General features: G+C 38.4%; 1 non-coding gene across 1 annotated transcript; it reads left to right on the top strand.

The window, feature by feature from the left end:
* Nucleotides 1-1,243: 1,243 nt before the first annotated feature.
* On the top strand, nt 1,244-1,348 carry LOC122674975. The gene has a single exon (XR_006335133.1). It is a non-coding gene; the product is annotated as a U6 spliceosomal RNA (small nuclear RNA).
* Nucleotides 1,349-17,456: the final 16,108 nt, after the last annotated feature.

The raw sequence follows: 17,456 nt of genomic DNA, 5'->3' as shown, positions 1-17,456 counted from the left end.
ACCAGCAAAGTTTTCAAGGTTTACATTTTTTCATGAGACTGGCCATACACATTTGCATAAATCCTTTGAGTCCAGGAAATATGATCAAATCAACTAAACAAGTTAACATACAGACTTTTAACTCTTCACATCAAAGGTTGTCGAACTTTTTCTCTGAAGTAAATGTGCTCACCTTTGCATTCCAGACAGCCCCTCACAAGTACTCAGCTTTGTTCTCTAGGGACACAAAAGCAGCCAGAGGACTCTCCAGAAGCAAACGGGCTTGGCTGTGCTCCAATACAGTGTTATTTACAATAACAGGCAACGAACTTTGGCCTGCAAGCCACAGTTTGCTGACTCATGCTTTATATCCTTTTATCCCCTTCATTTCTTTTCATTTATTCTCTATCACGATGTCACAGCCTCATACTGAAAATGCAGCAAAGCTGTGGCTACAGACCAAACACTGTAAACAAAGATTGCAGGGGGTGGGTGGGGGGGACGTGAAAATTTGTTTAAAAAATCTGTACTAAATTAGTAATAGAATATACACTGAAAAACATTAGAGTTAACAGTCCTTTCCTCACCCTGCTGCTTGAGAGATCTTTCTAAAATGCAAATTTGATCTTGGAACTCTCTAGCTTAAAATGTTTTACCTGCAGCAGACAGCCGGCTCTTTAGCTTGTCACAATCGGCTCATCCCATGGCTGACCCTGCTTTCCTCCCAATCTCATCTCTTGCTATGTCTTCTTCTCACATTCTATGCTCCAGGTACACAGACGGAATCATAATTTCCATAGTGCTATGTGCATTCTGGCCTTCCAACACATGCACTTGTTATTCACTGTGCTTGAAACCTGTTAACAACCCTGACCTTGCTAACTTTGAGGACTGAACTCAGGTGTCTCAGGTGACTTACTCCCAGGCTGTGCTACCAAGAGGTGACTATTTCCTTGTCTATTGACCCTGATAAATATTAAATTCTTGAAAGTTGAAACTGCATTTTTTAAAAGCATGAAGCCTAGCAATGGAGAACAATCCATAAGTAATTATTCAATCAATCAATCAGTTAATTAAATGAACTTTGTGGGTCCCTCCACTTCAGCCTATAAATACAATTGTTCCTAACAATGAACAATCTCTTTTCTTTAGCATACCATCTATAAATGATACACAAACAACTAATAGAGAAGTGGAAAAATTATAGTTAAAGCAATCTTTTATATCCCATAAGCAGGGGGAAGTGTTAACAAAGTCAGTTTGCATGCTTGTTTCAGCAGCACATATGCTAAAATCGGAATGATACAGAGATTAGCATGGTCTCTGTGAAAGGATAACCTACATGGGAAAAGAATCTGAAAAAGAATATATATATATGTGTATGAAGTATGAAGTGTTAGTTGTTTAGTCATGTCCAACTCTTTGCGGCCTCATGGACTGTAGCCTGCTAGACTTCTCTATCCATGGAATTCTCCAGGCAAGACTACTGGTGTGGGTAGCCATTCCCTTGTCCAGGGGATCTTCCTGACCCAGGGATCAAACCTGGGTCTCCTGCATTGCAAGCAGATTCTTTACCATCTGAGCCACCGGGGAAGCTCCACATATTTGTATATGTACAACTAAACCACTTTGTTGTACACCTGAAACTAATACAACATTGTAAATCAACTATACCTCAATATAAAATAAATTTTTAAAAACTGCTTTGCATTTACCACAGAAGTAGGAATCTTTTCTCAACTGCTCATCATAGGAGAGCCAGGTTTTATATGAAGAGCAGTTAAACATTTATGGGATCTACAGGAAACATGAACAGATGCTATATAAAGACATCTAGGAGAACAGACTATAGAAAAAATAAATTTGTGTTTCAGTGGGAAACTATGCATTAGACTTTAGCCTTTCATAATCTTTGCACCGTTTTACAACTTTTATAAGTTGAAGCACGTGCACATTCTGTCTGGTCTGGAAGAGTCTCAGTTGACTTCCCTCCATTCCTTTTTGTGCCGTGCTTCAGTCGTGTCCAGCTCTTTATGACCCCTGTGGTTGGTAGCCCACCAGGCTCCTCTGTCCATGGGGTTCTCTAGGCAAGAATACTGCAGTGGGCTGCCATGCCCTCCTCTCATTCCTGTCTGCTTCATAGAAATCACTGCCTTTTGACTTCTCCTTTAAGCCTGTTACACCAACTACCTGATTCTCTCATTGAACGAGTAAAATAAAATCTTCAACACATGCTTGCTTTAAAATCCATATGAGAGTCATGATTTTACCTTTTCCAGAAAAAATTATCTTTTAACAGTTTTGGAGGTTCCACTGAGATGCTCGATGGATTCAGGCACCAGAGCCAGGAAAACTTCATAAGGAGAGAAGTGCACTCCATGGGCAGCTTACGCCCAAGGTAGTCTTCTCTTGGCTTCCAAAGGTAAACCCAAAATGGCAACAAAACTTTGCTTCCTCTCTGCTTTTCTAATTTTAAGTTGCCTCTCTACCAGTTTTACGTTTGTGTTTGGATTTTTGGGGGTCAATACGTTCCTTCCCAGTAGTTGTTAGCAATTTGATTTTATGACCTGATCATTGATGATCTCTGTAAATGAAGTAATAGTAATAGAGAACACAGCTGGCTGAGAGAAAGCAGAGAATCTGGCATGTGAGTCTTTTCTTGTTTGCCTGTTTTGAGACCTAATCAATTAAGAATTTTGTGTCCATTCATGAATTTTATACTTCTGTGTTTACTCTTGACCCATGGCTAAAATTTTAGAAAGGATGCTATAAGCTTTCTCCCTTTCTCTTTGTATATCTGTATGTTGCTATAATTTAGAAAGACTTTTACCTCTTATGTGACGAGCCTGACGGGTTATGGTCCATAGGGTTGCAAAGAGTCACACACCACTGAAGTGATTTAGGATGCAAAATTCTCAGAAAATAGGGAAATTGAAGTTCTCTTACTTTCAGTGTGGCAGATTTAAAAAGTATTCAGCTCAGAAGTGTTTTAAGATTTCACTTTCAAATAATTTAACGAGACAAGTTTAATATTACTGGTTTTATTTTTTGAAAGTTATATATCATCTATGATTTGTCAATATTAAGTAAAATACATAAGTATAGATGTTTACTTGAATATGTACTACCTAATCTTAAATAGATTCACTGATTAAATAAACTTACTTCTACTTAATGTTTAACATTATGAAAACATAAATTTGATTTTACCCAGATTAAATTATTATTCCAATAAATTTATGTCAACGATAATTATGTTTTGTCATATGTCAGCTTAAAGATAATTTCTAAGAACTGTAGGTAACTTAAAACCTTGGACCGACAGTAACTTGAGTTAATTACTGGACTTTCATTAGATAATTACTATGGCAGTAAGTATCTTAAGACAGTAAGATAAAATATTGAAACACCAATTATTAATCATAATTTCAAGTTAATATCCATTTCCTTCTTATTTTTATGAATCTTTCTTTGCATTGGTAATGAATGTGCTCATTTCTGCCACTTTGAGAAGCAAACATAAATGATGTGTGTGGTTCTAGAAAGCTGCGTTAGGTGTGTTCATGGCCTCTGCAAATGTACTATAGAATGCTGGTGAGTGACAGACAATTATTCACTCCCCAATTTTTTTTCTGTGAAATAGAAGTTAGCTGCTTTGAGTAAAAGTTATAACTGCTATATGGTTTACACTATACTTAGGAGTCATAGCTTCAAAGAAATACAGCTATGTACATACTTCCATTTGGAGAGAAAAAGAGTAATTCTTTACCAAAGGAGCTGGGCCTATGTGGTCTCCAACCCTCTCTGGGGTCCTCAAGCTTCTTGAGAACCACAAATAATTAAAACTGTCTTTGAGATTTTCCAGAGGGCTCCTTGAAAATCACAAAGATTTGTTCCTTCACCTTATAAAAAGAGACATGCTAGAAAAAAAATTAGGTTTATTTGATATGTTATTGTTGATGAGTTATGTGAAAAGAGCTCTCAAATCAGAAAAGATGGTTAGCCTAATCTAGGTTAAATTTGTATATAAGCTTGTTAATACAAACACTTCAGAAATTGAAATATAAATGTGGCATTTCTGGAGATTTGCTTATTCCCTCACTGTCAATGACATATTTCCATTTATCAGAGTCCTGGTGTGACTCTGCTTACTATCAGACAACAACAATGTAGAGTTATCATTATATAACTTATATATACCATTATATAACTCTACAACAATGTAGGGTTATAATTTTAGTTATTATTTTTTATATACCAGTTTTACTGAGATATAATTCCATACAATTCAACCATTTAAAGCGTATAATTCAGTGGTTCTTGGTATATTATACAGCCATCACCACAGTCCATTTTAGAATAATTTTATCACCTTTAAACATTGTGTTGTTGTTGTTCAGTCACTAAGTCATGCCCAACTCTTTGCGACCCCACGGACTACAGCACACCAGGCTTCCCTGTCCTTCACTATCTCCTGGAGTTTGCTCATATTCATGTCCATTGAATTGGTGCTGTTATCTAACCATCTGATCCTCTGCCACCCCCTGCTTTTGCCCTCAATCTTTCCCATCATCAGGGTCTTTTCCAATGAGTCAGTTCTTCGAATCAGGTAATCAAAGTATTGGAGCTTCAGCTTCAGCATCAGTTCTTCCAATGAATATCCAGGGTTGATTTCCTTTAGGATTGACTGGTTTCATCCCCTTGCTGTCCAATTAGGTCTCAAGAGTCTTCTCCAGCACCACAATTTGAAAGCCCATTAGCAATAATTCCCCATTTGCTTACAAACTCACCAACCCAGATTTGCCTATTCTGGACATTTCATATAAATAGAATCTTATAATATGTGATCTTTTGCAACTGATTTCTTCCCCTTAGCATAACATTTCAAGAGTCATCCATATTGTAATATGTACCAACATTTCGTTCCTTGTTATTGTCAATTGTTACACTGTATGAATATAACACACTTTACTTATCCATTCATCAGTTTGTGGGCATTTGGTGTGGTTTTTTCATTTTTTGAATGCTGCTATAAATATTTATAGGCTTCCCTGGTGGCTCAGATGGTAAAGCGTCTGCCTACAATGTAGGAGGCCCGGGTTTGACCCCTGGGTCGGGAAGAGCCTGTGGAGAAGGAAATGGCAACCCACTACAGTACTCTTCCCTGGAAAATCCCATGGACGGAAGAGCATGGTAGACTATAGTCCATGGGGTTACAAAGAGTCAGACATGACTGGGCTACTTCACTTTCAGTTTTTCATAAATATTTATAGATATTTATATATATCTATAGATAAATATTATAGATCCAAGTTTATGTGTGGATATATGTTTTCACTTCTCTTGAATATATACCTTAAAGTAGAATTGCTAGGTTGTATGGTAACTCTGTGTTTAACTGTTTTTATGATAACTGTATGTTTACCTGACAGACTGTTTTCCAGAATGGTGGCTGTACCATTTTACATTACATACAGCTGCGTATGAGGAGTCCAATTTCTCTACATCTTTGCCAATACTTGCTATTTTCTGTCTTTTTTATTTTAGCCACTGCTGCTGCTGCTAGTCACTTCAGTCGTGTGCAACTTTGTGCGACCCTATGGACTACAGCCTGTCAGGCTCCTCAGTCCATGGGATTCTGTCAGCAGGACTACTAGAGTGGGTTGCCATGGCCTCTTCCAGAGGATCTTCCCAACCCAGGGATTGAACCTGGGTCTCCTGCATTGCAGGCAGATTCTTTACCGCTGAGCCACCAAGGAAGTATCACTCTGTGATTTTGACTTACGTTTCCCTGATGGGTAATGATGTTGTGCATCTTTTCATCTGTTTATTGGCCATTCTTATATCTAAATCTTTTTTTTTTTTTTTTGGCTGCTCTGGGTCTTTGTTGCTGCACGTGGGCTTTCTCTGGCTGCAGTGAGTGGTGCTGCTCTCTAGCTACAGTGCTTGGGCTTCTTACGGCAGTGGCTTCTTTTGCTCTGGAGCATGAGCTCTAGACACGCAGGCTCAGTAATTGCTCCACACTGGCCCAGGGCTTTTGGTGTACAGCTTAGTTGCTCCACAGCAGGTGAAATCTTCCTGGATCAGGGATCGAACTCACCATATCCCATGTATTAGCAGGCAGACTGTAACCACTGGACCACCAGGGAAGTCCTTGAGAAATCTTTTTACAAATCCCTTACCCATTTAAAAATTTGAGATACTTATCTTTTTATTATTGAGTTGTAAGACTTCTTTGTGTAGTCTAGATACAAGTTCTTTATCAGATACATGTTTTGCTAACATTTTCTCCCATTCTGTGGGTTGTCTTTTCGTTTTCTTAATGGTGTCCTTTGAAGCACAATTGTGATGAGGTCCAAATCACCTAATTTTTTGTCACTTGTACTTTTGATGTTTTATCTAGGAAGCCTTTGCCCAGCCCAAGGTTGCAAAGGTTTACCTCCTATATTTTGTTCCAAGAATTTTATTGTTTTAGTTCTTATATTTAGGTCTGTGTTCTATTTTTAATTAATTTTGTGCACAATATAAGAAAAGCATCCAACCTTATTGTTTTGTGTGTGGTTATTCCATTGTTATATTTGAGAATGATGATAATTTAGTCAAGCATGACATGTACTTTTAAGCAAGTAACATTTTAGGCTTTACAAGCAAATGCTTACAAACCCTCCTGGGTACACTGGACTGGCACTCTCACAGGATCCCCAGCCTTCCAGGTAAGTGTGGTAATTTACTTCCTGGTAGGCTTAAGAATCTTAGAATACTTGGGAGAACTGGAAAAGAGAGGAATTTGTCCACATTTCTAGGTAATGCAGGTGAAATCTAGTGGTGAGCTCTTACTTTGGTCTCCTAATCTCAGAATAACACATGTCAAGAAGCTTTTAAAAGTCCATTCTGAGATTACTTATGAAAACTTACAATAAAGCAGATTTTAAAAGGCTTACAGGGTGAAGTAGTAGTCTTATTGCCTCTGTATAAACTACCAGGGCAAATCTACTAAGACCAATCTTATTTTATAATCAAGAATAATCATTTGAGATCATTTTTGATCAAAAGGGAAAACACTGTAGAAAAAAATTGTGTTTCAGTGTAAAACTATATATTATATGCAAATAGCTTAGTTTTTTGTATTAACACATGCTAGCCTTTCATAGTCTTTGAGCTATTTTACAACTTTAAAAAAATTCATAGTTATGTTCTGTCTTGTTTGTTAGAGTTTCAATTGACTTCCTTCTTCCCTCAGGGAAAAAAAACACTTTTTCCTTCATTTGCTATTCCATTCATTTACTCTACATAGATTGGTGCCTTTTGACTTTCCTTGGAACTGGTATAACATTTGCCAGGATTCCTCATCAGATAAGTAAAGTAAAATCTTGAACACATGTTCATTTGTATATCTGCATAAGAGTCATGATTTTTACTTTTTTAAAAAATTATCTTCTAATAATATATTTCAGAATGGGATGGAGATAAAATAAAGTAAGAGAGAAAAGGACAATCAAAATGCATAGGTTTTGAATGTGTCTTATTTGAACAGTGTATAGATAGTAAGCAAAGCCTCAGGGAGGTTGACTCTTATCAAAGTGATAAAACCAGAAAATGAGGGTGACATAAAGATAAAGGATAAGCATTAATTAGAGCTTCACTGGTAGCCCAGCTGGTAAAGAATCCACCTGCAAAGCAGGAGACCCTGGTTCGATTCCTGGGTTGGGAAGATCCCCTGGAGAAGGGATAGGTTACCCACTCCCGTTTTCTTGGGCTTCCCTGGTGCCTCAGATGGTAAAGAATCTGCCTGTAATGCAGGATACCTGAGTTAGATCCCTGGGTTGGGAAGATCCCTGGAGGAGGGCATGGCAACCCACTCCAGTATTCTTGCCTGGATAACCCCATGGACAGAGGAGCCTGGCAGGCTACAGTCCATAGGGTCGCCAAGAGTCGGACACAAGTGACTAAGCGCAGCACAGCACAAACAATAAGAAAGAAAAGGGGTTTGTTTTGTTTTGTTTTTTACTGTGGTGCACGTATGTGGGATCTTAGTTCCCCAACCAGGATTCAAACCCATGCCCCCTGCATTGGAAGTCTGGAGTCTTAACCACTGGACCGCCAGGTTGAGACCTCTGGTAAATATATTACAATGACCAAAAACAGATGAATGAATGTTCAATCCCATAGTAGTCTCAAACCTCTAAACAACAACAACAAAAAAAAACAAGAACTACCTTTTCTTATCTAAGAGAATGGCCAAAATTTAAAAGTGATACTGTCCAGAGCAAGTAAGGGGTAGCAGGAATAGATTTGTTGTTGTTGTTTAGTTGCTCTGTCATGTCCGACTCTTTTGCGACCCTATGGACTGTAGCCGACCAGGCTCCTCTATCCATGGACTTCTCCAGGCAAGAATGCTGGAGTGGGTTGCCATTTCCTTCTCCAAGGGAATCTTCCCTGCCCAGGGATCAAGCCCCAGGTCTCCTACATTGGCAGGTAGATTCTTTACATTGAGCCACCTGGGAAGCCTAGCAGGAATAGGTACACTTCTGCTTTGTAAGTAAGTTATAAACTATTTATGTGGCTGTTTAGTAATATTTATTCAAAACTTGCCTGGAAAATTCCATGGACAGAGGAGCCTGGCAGGCTACAGTCCATGGGGTTGCAAAGAGCCAGACATGACTTAGAGACTCAGCATGCACACACGCACCTTTTAACCCAGCAACTCTACTTTTAGATATTTAACCAGTTAAAGACTGGCAAAAGTATATGATGATATATATTCAAGGACATTTATTTCTAGTAATGTTCTAATAGAAAATTTCAGGAACACTCTACATTTCCATCAATAGGGGTTACTTCAGAACAGAGTACATAATGTAGTTTGTAAAAATTATATATATATATATATATATAAAGTAGTTATCTTAGACAGCTGCAACTATGGAAGTCCACCATTACACATTTTCTGTTTATGTGTTTGTATTACTTTTATAACATCCAAAAATAATGTAGTGAAAATTTAACTGTAGGAGAATCCAAGCTTTTAAACTTGAGGCAGTATCTTTTCCGCTATTATGTAATGGACCATATCATACAAATTAGCTCATCTTTTCAATGCTTCATTGGAAGCTTATCAGCAGGAATGGGGAGGGTTGTACAACAGCTTTCTGAAATTGACCTACACGGAATGAAGAGAGGTCATTACTCTCAGAGGATTTTTCTGTGCCTGTGCACAATATTCAGACTAGGCTTTAATAAAGATCTGTACACCCTGCCCAAACCAGTCATACCCTTTACGTTTTCCTAACCAACTCCTTGTCTTTGGGCCAATAACCATGAGAAGTTTATGTAAATGATTTTGAACAACTTATGGACTATGGAATGTATATATGTGTATGTGTATATACATGTGTATATATGCTGTGTTCACTTAGTCATGTCCAACTCTTTGCAACCCCATGAACTGTAGCCCACCAGGCTCCTCTGTCCATGGAATTCTCTAGGCAAGAATACTGGAGTGGGTCGTCATTTCCTACTCCACATATGTGTGTGTATATATACATATATGCATATTTTTAAAATTAAAAATGACTAGTTGTCTTTTGACTGTAGTACCCAGTGAAGAACTAAGTTGCTGGAAGATGAATTAATGCCAAAAAATCTGAATATGCATCGTGTAAATAATCACTTCCAAGTGAATATAATGCAGATAGAATCAATATATCTTAAAAAGTTATTTGTGGAGTTGATTGATTTCAAACTGCATATACTCCCAATTGCAAAACAGGCTAATTTGAAGCTGACCCTTCAGTAGATGCATAACATAATACCACTTTAAGAATTTAGATCGTAAGTTACACTGAAGTGCTATAGGAAATAGATTTAGTCAGGCAACCAAACCAATGTCATGGTTCAGTAACCATAAATACTGTGGCAAATAATAGTAATTAACATTTACCACAGCCTCAGTGCATTGAAATTACTTCTGTCAGCTACACATCTGAGCAACCCAGTGACGTAGGTTATGTTTATCCTGGTTTAACAGGAGGTAACTAGGGGCACAGGATGAGAAAATGATTGATTCCAGATAACCAGTATGCAGATCAATCTTCTGGAGGACAGCTCCATGTGTATTGATTTTACAAAGCCATATTTTGGAGCCTTCTATTTATTGAAAACAATTTTAGTGAAATAAATCAAACACAGACATGTATAAGTCCCTCAACAAGGCTGTATATGTAAAAGAAATAACATAATAGACTTAACCAGGTTCCATTCCAAATTTATTTTTTTGTTCAATATGTATAGTTTCCAACTGTTTTCTATTTACACTAAAGCTACAACAAGAAGCAATAGGAATATTGTGAAAGAAAAAGCATGCGATCAGACTTTAAATTTTTGGCAATGATGGTGTTTAACTTTGTCATCTGTGGTTAATTCTCAAATTGCTCAGGACTGGGCTCTGAACATAGTAACCAGTGGACGCTACTGACAGATGGAGATTACAGTGGGTCACAAAGGGATATTGGAGACTATTTCCCAGGAGGTGCTCAGCAAATATTTATCTGTTGGTGTGGAGGCCACAGAGGCTACACCAATAATAGGTGGCACTTTTAGGACAATAATTTCTGAGGGAAAAAAAAAAGGTTTCTTTTTTTCCCCTTCACGGTTGGTTGTCTAAATAGTTAAATATAGCCTCTTCTGCCATGATACTTGTCCACCACCCTCCCCCTTAGAGAAACTGATTTCTGAATAATTTCTCTTGTACATGAATTTTAAATGTGTGTAATTAACTGGTAACAGGTTGTTAGGTAGCTGATGAGGTGTGAACCAGTCACTAATTTGTTTTCTTTATTTACAACTTTCCTTGCACTTGAAGATGACAGCGCGGTGTTTTTCATTCCCTGCTTACTTCACCAGATTAAAAAGTGATTTGTGAAGCCATTTTTAATTCCTCAAATTCCATTAAAAAGGAATATCCAGGGGAGTCTTAATCAAGACATAATAGGCACTAAAATGTGATCACACACAGCACTCCTAATGTGGCCCTATAAGCTACAATGTTAAGGGATTGCCTCCAGTTAACTGAATTCAGCCCTAACATCGACCTACAACTTCTGGAATAACCCTTACGCTTTTGGCACTGGCTTTGTTGCAAATGTTTGCAGCTAACACACTTTATTGTTTTAGAATTTATCACATGATCCACAGGGACAATTTGTTACAAAAGTATTATTATTGAATTATCACTAAAATAGTTTGCTTTTCCCTTCAAATTGCCTTGCCTTCTATTCAATAATAGATTTTTAAAAATCAGCTTGAGAAGAAATTAAAATAGAAACATAATGGAATGAGAACTGCTAAAAAATACAAGGCTGGAATATTGAAAACGCAGCTAAAACAGAAATAGCTAAGTGTAGAGTCCGAAGGTAACCAAAAGGGGTAATTTGGGATCAGAGAGAATATTGAGTTATTAGATAAGTTTGAAAAATAAATAAGAACAAAAACTGTGTCCTGGCCTTTAAAAAAATATAACCAGAAATGAAATTATAGAATATGTGAAAACATATGTCCAAAATACCCGTAAGCCTTGGATAGACAGTTAACCAACATGCAACAAAGCACAGATGCTAGTTAAGTGGTAACATTCTCTTTTTTACTTGTCAAAGCTACATCAATATTTCCATCTAGAACATTGTAACTTTCAAAGTCTGTTTCTAGATGCTGATATGTCTTGGGGGGATCAACTCCAGAAGCAGCTATGGTGATCATCACTTCTGTATGATATTAACAGCCAATGTTTTTTGAGTTCTTGATTTATAGCAATCATTTATGGTTTTTTATCTGTCTTTTTTTAAAATTATAAAACATTTTATTTGACCAAATATATTAAAGATATCATTGGTTTAACATATGCTAATATAAAATTATTAATAAGGTATTTTACATTTGTTCCAGCTAAATCTTTGAAATCCAATATGAGTTAATACTCATATTGTTAACTGGCCTCATTTCAAGTGGACAGCAGCACAGCATTAAAGAGTGTCTTACTGGTCCCCAGCAGGAGAAGGTCCCCTGCCCAGCTACCTAAAACAACCCGGCTGCTCTTCTACCACATTATCTATTAATATTTTGTCTTCTTTACAGCCCTCACTAATACCTCTAATTATCTTATTTGCTTGTGTATTCTTTGTCCCTTAAGACAAGGACTCACCTTGAATGGTGCCCAGCACAGCATAGGCTCTCATAAGCACTCAATGTACACTCCCTTCTCCTCAAGAAAGGGACGACAGAGGATGAGATGGTTGGATGGCATCACCGACTCAACGGACATGAGTTTGAACAAACTCTGGGAGTTGGTGATGGACAGGGAAGCCTGGTGTGCTGCAGTCCATGGGGCTGCAGGGAGTCGGACACAACTGAGGGACTAAACTGAATTGAACTGTACACTGTCCCTGACTGAATCCATGTTCGGCCAGGCCCCTGGGGCCCCTCACCCTCCCTGGAGCTGCTCCTTGGCACACCTGGCCTGCCCCCACCCTTCCTTCTCCAGGTCCATTTCCAGAGTATGGATCATGGAGCTGTGTGTAGTGGCGCTCTGCCAGAAGACCCACCGTGACTTCCCATAGGCTCTGCATTAAGTTCTTTATGGTATTAATTCACTGAATCTCCCCAGTGACCCCATGGAAAGTACCTTAGGATGCTTATTTTATAGATGCAGGAACTGGGGCACAGTTTTTCAGTTAAAAGTAACTTGCCTAAGGTTACAGAGTGTTGGGGAAATATAATTAAAATGAAATCTGCCAACCAAGAAAATCTTCCCATAGAGGTTAGAAGAGAAAGAAAACAGTTTTATTATCAAACAAACATCAAACCAGAGTGTGATGCACATCACAGGCAATCCGCTAACAAAGACAGGGGAAGTCTCATCTTTTTTTCTCCTTTTTTGTAGTCAAACAGATACAACCATGACATACATGTTCTCAAGATAAATGATAGCTAATCCTCAAGTAAGAGGCCTAGATAGCTCCTTTTGTGACACATAAGTCATCTTAGATGTACCTAGGGATACTTAGATGTACATGGGGATGACCATCCATATTAACTAATTGATTTTATTCAGAGGAAACACAAACCTCTTATATTTTTATGACAGGAGAGAGTTTTGCAACTTGGAGCAAGGCGCCTAAATAAGGGATGCTTGCACCTTTCACAGAAATAAGGAGATAGTGGTGCTCTCTTTTTTTTTTTAATTTCATATTATTTTTCATTTATTGCCAAAACTTTGCTCATGATGTTATCTTATATATTTCTTTTCTTAAATTTTTGTTGGAGTATAGTTGCCTTACAATATTGTATTCATTTCTGCTGCGCAGCAAAGTGAATCAGCTATACATATGCATATATCCCCTCTTTTTTGGATTTCCTTCCTGTTCAGGTCACCAGAGCACTGGTAGAGTTCCCTGTGCTGCCCAGGAGGTTCTCATTAGCTATCTGTTTTATACAGAGTATAAATATATACGTGAGCCCCAATTTCCTAATCCATCCCACCCCCTCCCCATCCACCCTTAGTGTGCTATCACTTAATATTTACATTTCACATGGATGACTCCTGGTCCTTCAGAAAGGATTACTAGGTTGCAAAGCTGACAAAAAGCATATCTAGTTTTCAAAAAGATTTTTATATATTTCAAATAGAGGAGAAAGTACTTGTGATTAAAAGTTTTCTAAAGTAAATGCCTTAAAAAGAAGAGATGAGAGAAATTTATTATTTTTATTAAGTCTCTTATTTTTCATTTTTATTTGTCCTTATAATAGCTAGTATATAGTAGAATTAGAGGTCAAGCCCAGATAGTGTGGCGTTAAAGTCCTTTTTTAAAAATATGTATTATACTGCCTCTACAAACTTCCTACTTGAGAGGAAATGCACTGAGAGAATTCATACATTCCATCAATGGCTTTTTATTGAGCATCTACTATGTACTAGGGATTTTGCTAGGAATTAAGAATGTAATTATGGATAAAACAGGTGAGATTTTTGTCCTCATGAAACTTACATGGAGAGACCTGTATTAAATAGTTTTCCAAATCAAACGAAATTATGGAAATTGAGAAGAATGAAAACTACAGAGTATTTTGAGAGCATCTGACAGAGAGAATTTGAGCTAGCCTAGGTGGTCTGGGAGGCTGTTTAAGTTCAAAATGGAAAGTTTGATGAAAAGGAAAGGAAGACAATAAAGAGTTGATTTGAAGTTTGGAGTATTAAATAGTTTGGGAAGAATAAAATGAACAAGTAAGTATGCCCTAATCACTGAACACTTATTCTGCCAGAGTGAAATAACTCTTGATATAAAATATCATGTCCTTGTCTTTGATTGATTACACTGTTTTACAGCTTATAGAGAAAGCAGTTAAATTGTAGAAAATGAAAAAGGATAACAACACAAATGTTTCTTGTCCATAATATTGCAAGTGATTTTTTTTCATAAAAATCCAAATAAATTTTGTCCGGTAGAGTTACAGATGATTTCCACCCAAAATATTACATTTTATTGCCCAATAAAGTATAGTGTTTCCCAGGTGGCTCAGTGGTAAAGAATCCGCCTGCCAATGCAAGACAGGCAGGAAATGCAGATTCAGTCCCTGGGTTGGGAAGATCCCCTGGAGAAAGGAATGGCAACCCACCCCAGTATTCCTGCCTAGGAATTCCCATGGACAGAGGAGGCTGGTGGGCTATAGAGTCCATGGGGTTGCAAAAGAGTTACATACAACCCAGTGACTGAGCACACCCACACATAGAATATTAACCAATTTGCATTTGTTGACAAGTTCATTTCAGAATTTCTAGTAGCCGCTATGTATGTCTGTACTTCAAAAAAAAAATGTTTGAGCTGGTTTTAACATCTTACTAGTTCCTTTACCAACAATGAGTTAAAATATTTGACATGTATTCATTGTGTATTTAGATAAGACTTATAATTCTGACTTTTTGAAAATTATAGTTTAGCAAGTGTTGGTGTAAGGTTTGATATCATATATTCAGGCAAGGGCTCTTCCTGGTTTGACAATGAAAAAAATAACCTATGGAAACAGCCTAACTCAGATGGAATCTAAACCCAGCCAAAACCCAGACTGGGGCTCGAACCCACTGTCTTTTAGTTAAAATCACACACTTGGTCTCAGAACTTAATGAAGCTCAGGTTATGTCTCACTACAGAAGGAATTCAGCTAGAGGCAAAATGATAGGAAGGGGATTTATTTAGAGAGACACGTATTCCATAGACAGAATGCCATCTGTCTCAAAAGACAAGAGTGGCCCTGGGAGAAGCACACTCCACAGACAGAGTGGGCCGTCTCAGAAGGCGTGAGGCCCTGATGTATGGGATGGCTGGTTTTTTATGGGCTGGATAATTTCACAGGCTTAAATAAGTGGGACTTCCCTGGTAGCTCAACTGGTAAAGAATCCACCTGCAATGCAGGAGACCCCCAGTTCAATTCCTGGGTCGGGAAGATCCCCTGGAGAAGGGATAGGGTACCCACTCCAGTATTCTTGGGCTTCCCTGGTAGCTCTCACGGTAAAGAATCCTCCTGCAATGTGGGAGAACTGGATTCGATCCCTGAGTTGGGAAGATGCCCTGGAGGAGGGCATGGCAACCCACTCCCAGTGTTCTTGCCTGGAGAATCCCCATGAACAGAGGAGCCTGGCAGGCTACAGTCCACAGTGTCACAAAGAGTCAGACATGAGACCCTGAGTGACTAAGTACAGCACAGCAATGAGTGGGAATATTATTCCAACTATTTTGGAGAAGGGCTGGAGATTTCCAGGAATTGGGCCACTGACCACATTTTGCACTTTTATGTTCAGCCTTAGAACTGTCAAGTCGCTAGTGGGTATGTCATTTAGCATGCTAATATATTACAATGAGCATATAATGAGGCTCAAGGCCTATTGGAAGTCGAATCTTCCACCATCTTGTGCCTAATTTGTTCTAACCAGTTACGTCATATCCCCAACAGCTATGTCCTTCTTGAAAAGGTTGTGCCCTGCCTCCTTCTCTCCTGTTTCACGGTGACCATATTTTCATTATACGCCTCTGCGTAGATGTCACATGAAATGTACATCGATCCTTTAACCCTCCCCCTGCAAAATGCTACTCCAGGAACTTTTTCTTTAATCCTAAAGAAATTCTAAATTTGACATGACTCAAGGTTGGGGGGTGGGGGTGGTGGAACAAATAAACCAGAAAGAAAAAAATAAGCCATACAAAAACTGAGGAGCAGACATGGTCCATATCAATATATTAGCTGGAGTTCTCCAGGTTGTACCTCTGCTCTCTCTAGGAAAAGACGTTTGTCTTAACTTTGTATTTTATACAGGAACTTAGCCAGTTAACAATGTTGTGGTAGTTTCCGGTGAACAGCAAAGGGACTCAGCCATACACACACAGGTATCCATTCTCCCCTGAGCTACTTCCGCATCCAGACTGCCACCCTGAGCAGTCTGTGCTATACAGTAGGTCCTTGTTGGTTATCCATCTTAAACGTGGCGGTGTGTACATGTCCATCCCAATCTCCCTAATATTGCTTCCCCTCATCTTTCCCTCCAGCAACCATAAATTCATTTTGGAAGTGTGTAAAGTTTGTTTCTTTTCTGTAAATACGTTCATTTGTATCATTCTTTTTTTTTTTTTTTTTTTTAGATTCTCCATGTAAGGGATGTCATACGATATTTCTTCTTCTCTGTCTGGCTGACTTCTGACTTCATTCACTGTGTCAATCTCTAGATCCATCCAGTTCAGTTTCAGTTCAGTCGCTCAGTTGTGTCCAACTCTTTGCGACCCCATAAACTGCAGCACGCCAGGCCTCCCTGTCCATCACCAACTCCCAGAGTCCACCCAAACCCATGTCCATCGAGTTGGTGATGCCATCCAACCATCTCATCCTCTGTCATCCCCTTCTCCTCCTGCCCTCAATCTTTCCCAGCATCAGGGTCTTTCCATCCATGTTGTTCAAATAGCATTATTTCATTCTTTTTAATGGCTGAATAATATCCCATTGCATATGTATACCACATCTTTATCTATGCCTCTGTTGATAGACATTTAGGTTGTTTTCATGGGAAAAGACTTGCTGGGCTCTATCATCTGGAGCATATCGTTGTGTGGGTTGTGGCAAGAGTTTTGCTTATTTTTGTTCTCTGTTGTTAGGGAAGCCTAGTCTATTGGATGGGTCTATATTCGATGGCTAACTCCACACCTCCAGGTTGATGTGAAGGAGTAGGCATTTGCCTCTTACTAAATGGAAAGTGTACCTCAAAATGTTGGCCTGCCCGTGCTATCCTAATTCTTAGCAATAAAATCAATCCTATTTTTAAAAGGTAATCTTGTTTTAAATAAAATGGATTCCATGTTGGACATACTTTAGTATAAATTCATTACTAGCCCTAGTAACTTTCTTGAGGTCACGAGGCTCTTTTTCTGCCTCCACACAAGTCC

This window comes from Cervus elaphus, chromosome 18 (assembly GCF_910594005.1).
Source record: "Cervus elaphus chromosome 18, mCerEla1.1, whole genome shotgun sequence".
In the NCBI taxonomy this organism is placed as follows: domain Eukaryota; kingdom Metazoa; phylum Chordata; class Mammalia; order Artiodactyla; family Cervidae; genus Cervus; species Cervus elaphus.
The sequence above is the reverse complement of the archived record's forward strand: the minus strand, read 5'-3'. Positions and strand labels throughout refer to the sequence as shown.